Source organism: Notamacropus eugenii, chromosome 2 (genome assembly GCF_028372415.1).
Source record: "Notamacropus eugenii isolate mMacEug1 chromosome 2, mMacEug1.pri_v2, whole genome shotgun sequence".
Taxonomy (NCBI): Eukaryota; Metazoa; Chordata; class Mammalia; order Diprotodontia; family Macropodidae; genus Notamacropus; species Notamacropus eugenii.
In genome coordinates this window covers 362,999,289-363,006,253 of record NC_092873.1, presented here as the reverse complement: position 1 = coordinate 363,006,253, position 6,965 = coordinate 362,999,289, and the positions used below count along the sequence as shown (strand labels likewise).

At 37.5% G+C, this 6,965-nt stretch overlaps 1 pseudogene; it reads right to left on the bottom strand.

Moving 5' to 3' along the window:
• Positions 1–315: 315 nt before the first annotated feature.
• Positions 316–1,309, bottom strand: LOC140524031 (WD repeat-containing protein 82 pseudogene; annotated as a pseudogene).
• Positions 1,310–6,965: the final 5,656 nt, after the last annotated feature.

Genomic DNA, 6,965 nt, shown 5'->3' with positions numbered 1-6,965 from the left:
ATTTCCATGCGTTTATGGGGACAGGGTGCAGGAAAGAAAACATGTGGAGTCAAGATTTTATATGTTCCCTACACATTCAAAAGAGGAGGCTATGCCAAGGGTCCACACTGATGCTCATGAGCCTGACATAGCTCACCCCTTGAGAAGAGCTTGATACAGGCCACAACAAGAAAATCTAGATCCAGCTTCAGGTCTGCAGCACCGAGAGTCCTTTTGAAGGAATGCAGCAAAGGAGGTCCATGAGAAGGGCTGGGTAGAAGGATGCTTCAGGTCAGGAGAACAACATAATCCCAATTCTCAGTCCCTTTCCTCCTCTTAGTGGCTGCCCTTCAATATGCAGACACTGCTGACAAATGATCAGTCATCAGTGGTAGGCAGCCAGAATGTCATGTTAGAACATGCACTGGCAAAGGTCATGAACTTGGGACTGAATTGCAAACAGGAAATGGGACCAGTTTGTTTCCCATCCAACACAACCACCTTTATGCCATTTTCTCCATTCTAGACATGAATTTTACCATCATCAGAGCCATTCAAAATAAATTGTGAATCTGGAGTGAAGGAGGCTTCCAGTGTGACAACTTTGCTGTTGTTATACTCCCCAAATATATGCATTACTGTTCCCTTAAATTCATCAATCAGGTGGATGAAACAGCCATTGGTAAATATAATGATGAGTTTGCCATCATGGCTGAACTTTAAGCCTGTCCAATCAGAGTTCCTGTCATACTGCATTTTGAAGGTAGCAAATGGCCTCTTATCAAAAGAATGAAGATCATAAAATTTAACCATTTCAGAATTAATGCCAGCAGCAAAAATTAACCCTTCTGGGTCAAAAGAACAAAAAGATTTTCCTTGAAGATGAATTAGACCCTGGCAGTTAGGAGACAGAAGATCCCAGATTCCTTTGGTTTAATCACTATTGGTGACATGGACAAGGTTACCACCCTTTTGTTGTGCCTGGGAAAGTAGTGTATTTGTTATCATGCAAGGACAGGTAAAGGATTGTATCACCTATTTTGTTAGAACTATACACTACAGTGTTTGCTGCATGTGTGTACCTGATTAGGTCCACTCCATACTTCTTACTGTACAGTGTTCTCTTTGGTTTGCCCTCCTGAAAGTCATATAGCACAAAGGAGTTGTCAGTAGCTGTTTGAGATGACCATCTCGCCATTGGGGCTGAAGTTGAAGCAGTTGATCTTATCCGAGTTCTCCGGGAACACCTTGGCCACATGGAAGTTCCACAGCACAATGTCAGTCAGCTTCATGGCGCTAGGGTTGGGCAGGGTGACGATGAGGCCACAGCTGGGTCAGAGGCAGGGAGCTTGAGGAAGCGCTGCAGGAAGGAGGGAGGGAGGACGGCCGCCCTGATAGAACATTTATTTCAATAATGATCATTAAGATTATGCTAGCGGTGGTGGAGGATAAAACTACAATTTGCATACTGCTTTAAGATTTACAAAGTGATATACACATGTGTGTGTGATTTCATTTGATCTGCACAATATTCTTGAATTAAATATAATTGTTTTTTTACAAATGAGAAAAGTGAGGATCACAAAGGTTAAGTGATTTTCCCAGAATCACAAAGCTAGTAAGTATCTAAGGCAGAATTTGAGATATCCTTGACTGCAAGTATGGATCTCTATCCACTATACTACAATCTGCTCATGGTTCCATGACAGCCCATTCCTCTTAGGGGTTTCCATAATTCTTAGGAAGATTGAATTTAATTAATTTTTAATATTATCAAACAATTATTTTTCCTTCTTCCCACCTCCACCATGATCATTGGAGGGGGAGAAAATAAAGGGAAAACAAAATACTTGTAACATATAAGTCCAGCTAATAAATAATTATAATGATAATAATAATTCCATATTCACTGAGTCCAGAACTTTGTGTCTTATTCCTTATTATGCAATCTCGTTCTCTAATCATTAGTGATTTTGGAGCAAGTTTTCATATATTTCTAAATTTTCATACAACTCATACATTTTCATACATTTCTTCCTTTGAGAACTATCTGTTTACACCATTTATCTATTTGTGAATTGCTTATATATTTGAATAAGTCCCGATATTTCACAGAAATCTTATCTTTTTCAGAGAAACTTCCAGTATTTTCCATAGTTATTTAATTTCTAATTTCAGCACAATTGTTTTTATTTGTATAAAACCTTCTTAGTTGTACTATTTTCCTCTATTTTATTATCATATATATATACATATATATTCACTTTGTTTTTTTTTTAAATTTTAAGGTAATATATTTATTTTCAGTTTTCAACATTCACTTCCATAAGATTTTGAATTCCAAATTTTCTCCCCATCTCTCCCCTACCCCCATCCTATGACAGCATGCATGCAAATGACCCATTTCCCCAATCTGCCTGTAAAAGCAAGCCTAGACCTATACAGGGGAAACTGCTATCACAGGTTCTTAGATCTGCATTTCTAAAAGGAAAGCAACTTCTGAGAGATCAACAATCACTTTAATCAAGCACATGTATCATTCACTTAGTTTTAGGGAAAAAGTCAGCACCCCGAACTTCAGAGAAAATACAGAGAAATCTAAATCAACAGACAGAACATCCAAACTGTCTGACAGTAAGTAATACATACATCACAAATCAACAGACAAATGCAAATGCCTGACCATATATACATAGTCATATGGGAAGTACCAACATATGGGTTTTCAAAACTGGGGGCTGCTTAGCAGCTTCCTGAGTCTCATCTGGCACACAAACCTTCTTCCAAAAACTAAGCCCCAAAGTAAAACCTCACCCTCAGAGCATTTATACATTTTTAGAGCCAGAGGGCATTACAACCTTTCAGAACCAGTGCCTCATTCAAAAGTTAACACAAGGTGAGAGCCAACCTACAAATCTTCCCAGACCCATTAATGGGTGGGGAAGATCTTTAATCACATTATTTAATCACTTTATTATGCCAAAACAAAAACAGCAGATTATCCTACTTTGCTTGGCCTTACATATGCCCTCCCTTCTATCACTCCCCCTCCCCTCTCCTGCAGGGCAAGATAAATTTCTATGCCCCATTGTCTATACAACTTATCTCCCAGTTGCATGTAAAAGAAATTTTTAACATTCATTTTGTAGGGGGAACTGGAGACCAGGTGGCTGTGGAGAGGAAACTGCTACTCACAGGTTCTGGGCACAAAAGTTTCTGATTGCTACCAGACCAGTGTACGTGCTTGATTGTGCCACCTTGGAGGAACTGAGGTCTTACAGATCCCCAGTGTGTGTATCCTACTCTTGACAAAGGACCAAAAGTCAAGTAACTGGTTAGGGAAATGCCCAAAAAAAGGGAAAAAAACTGAGACTATGAAAGATTACTTTCTTTTTGAACAGATATCTTCTCCCATCCTTTTGGATGAGGAAGAACAATGCTTACCATCAGGGAATGATATAAAAGTCAAGGCTTCTGTATCCCAAACATCCAAAATAAGTATTCAGTGGTCTCAGTCCATGGAAGAGCTCAAAATATTTTGAAAATCAAGTAAGAGAGGTGGGGGAAAAATTGAGAAGAGAAATGAGAGAGATGCAAGAAAATCATGAAAAGCAAGTCAGCAACCTGGTAAAGGAGGCCCCAAAAAATGCTGAAGAAAATAACACCTTTAAAAACAGGCTAACTCAATTGGCAAAAGAAGTTCAAAAAGCCAATTAGGAGAAGAATGTTTTAAAAAAGCAGAATTAGCCAAATGGAAAAGAAGTTTCAAAAGCTCACTGAAGAATATTGTGCTTTAAAAATTAGAATGGGGTAGGTGGAAGCTAATGGCTTTATGAGAAGACACCACAAAATAAAACCAAAAGGATGAAAAAATGGAAGATAATATGAAATATCTCACTGGATACCAAAAAAAGAGCCTAGACATCAACTTGCATGAAATTATCAAGAAAAACTGCCCTGATATTCTAGAACCAGAAGGTAAAATAGATATTGAAAGAATCCACCAATTAACTCCTGAAAGAAATCCAAAAAAGAAACTCCTAGGAATATTGTAGCCAAATTCCAGAGTTATCAGGTCAAGGATCAAATATTGCAAGCAGCTGGAAAGAAACAATTTGAGTACTGTGGAAATACAATCAGGACAACACAAGTTCTAGCAGCTTCTACGTTAAGGGATCAAAGGCCATGAAATATGATATTCCAGAAGTCAAAGGAACTAGGACCAAAACCAAGAATCACCTACCCAGCAAAACTGAGTATAATACTTCAGGGGAAAAAACGGTCTTCCAATGAAATAGAGGACTTTCAAGAATTCTTGATGAAAAGATCAAAGCTGAAAAAAAAAATTTGACCTTCAAACACAGGACTCAAGGAAAGCATGAAAAGGTAAACAGGAAAAAGATATCATAAAGGATTTATTAAAGTTGAATTGTTTACATTCTTACACAGAAAAACAATATTTGTAACTCTTGAAACTTTTTTCAGTATCTGGGTAGTTGTTGGGATTACACACACACACACAGAGCACAGGGTGAGATGAATAGGAAGGGTTCATATCTAAAAAAATGATATTAAGGGATGAGAGAGGAATATATTGGTAGGAGAAATAGAGAAATGGAATGGGGCAAATTATCTGTCATAAAAGAGGCAAGAAAAAGACTTTTCAATGGAGGGAAAAAGAGGGAAGGTGAGAGGGAAAAGGTGAAGTTTACTCATCACATTTGACTCAAGGAAGAAATAAAATGCACACTCATTTTGGTATGAAAACCTATCTCACAATATAGGAAAGTGGGGGAAAAGGGATAAGCAAGGTGGGGAGGATGATGGAAGGGAAGGCAATTAGAAGTCAACACTCTTGGGGAGGGACAAGGTCAAAAGAGAGAATAGAAGAAATATGGGGCAGGATAGGATGAAGGGAAATATAGTTTTACACAACATGACTGTTGTGGAAGTCATTTGCAAACCTACACATATATAGCCTATATTGAATTGCTTGCCTTCCCAATTGAGATGGGTGGGGAGGGAGGGAGGAGGAGAAATTGGAACTCAAAGTTTTAGGAAAAACTGTTGAGTATTGTTCTTGCATACAACTGGAAAACAAGAAATACAGTTAATGGGATATAGAAATTTATCTTGCCCTACAGGACAAAAGAGAACATGGGCATAAGGAAAGGGAGGGAGGTTAGAAGGGAGGGCAGATTAGTGACAGGGATAATTAGAATGCTTGGCGTTTTGGGGGAGGGGGAGGGGAGAGATGGGGAGAAAATTTGGAACTCAAAATTTTGTGGAAATGAATGTTGAAAATGTAAAATAAATAAATTTTAAAAAATAGAGACTTAAGAAAACCATTCATTTTGTAAAACTTTGAGTTCCACATTCTCTCCCTTCATCCCTCCTCACCCACGCACATTGAAAAAGCAAGCAATTCAATATAGGTCATACATGTATAGCCATGCAAAACATTTCCATAAGAGTTATGTTGTAAAAGACTAATCACATTTCCCTCTGTCTTGTCCTGCCCTCTATTTATTGCATTCTCTCCCCTGACCTGTCCCCCCACAATAGTGTTTGCTTCTGATTATGCCCTTCCCAATCTGCCACCCCTTCTATTGTCTTCCTTCTCCTATCTCCTTCTCCCCTGCCTTCCCATAGTGTAAGATAGATTTCCATACTCAACTGAGTGTGTGTTATTCCCTCCTTAAGCTGAATCTGATGACAGTAAGGCTCACTTATTCCCTCTCGCCTCTCCCTCTCCATTACAAAAGCTCTTTCTTGCCTCTTTTAAGTGACATGCTTTTCTACTTTCTATCTCTTCCTTTCTCTTTCTCCCCATACATTCTTCTCAACAATTATTTTATTCGTAGATATCCTCCCTTCATATTCAGTTCCCCTTGTGTCTTCTGTTTCTAAGCATACACACACACACACATATGCATATGCATATACCTACACATATGTAATATATACATGCACACATTCTTATGTATATATTCCCTCTAACTATCCTAGCACTGAGAAAGGTCTCATAAGTTACAAATATCTTTCCATGTAGGAATATAAACAGTTCAACTTTAATAAGTCTGTTATGATTTCTCTTTCTTGTTTACTTTTTCATGATGTTTCTCTTGATTCTTGTGTTTGAAAGTTAAATTTTCTATTCAACTCTGGTCTTTTCAACAAGAATGCTTGGAATTCTTCTATTTCATGGAAATTCCATTTTTCCCATTGAAGTATTATGCTCAATTTTGCTGGGTAGATGATTCCGGAATTTAATCCTAGCTCCTTTGACCTCTGGAATATCAATTTTCAAGTCCCATGTTCCCTTAGTGTAGAAGCTGTTAAATCCTCTGTTATCCTGATTGTATTTCCACAGTACTTGAAATGTTTTTCTTTTTTTTTTTTTTTTCTGGCTGTTTGCAATATTTTCTCCTTAACCTAGAGACTCTGGAATTTGGCTAAAATCCTTTTGGGATCTCTTTCAGGAAGTGATCAGTAGATTGTTTCCATTTCTAGTTTACCCTCTCATTATAGAGAATATCAGGGCAGTTTTCCTTGAATATTTCTTGTAAAATGAAGTCTAGACTCTTTTTGGATCATGGCTTTCAGGCAGTCAAATGCTTCTTAAATTGTATCTCCTGGATCTATTTTCCAGGTCAGTGGTTTTTCCAATGAGATATTTCACATAGTCATATTTTTTTTTTCCTTCTTTTGGTTCTTTTTTTTATAATTTCTTGATTTCTCATAAAGGAATTAGCTCCCACTTTCTCATTTCTAATTTTGAAGTAATTATTTTCTTCAGCGAACTTTTGGAACTCCTTCTCCATTTGGCCACTTCTGCTTTGTAAGACATTCTTCTTCTTGTTGCCTTTTTGGAAGTCTTTTGCCATTTGGTTTAGTTGATTTTTAAAGGTGTTATTTTGTTTAGCACTTTGGGAAGAGTCTTCTTTAGCAATCTATCGAATTGTTTTTCATGATTTTCTTACATC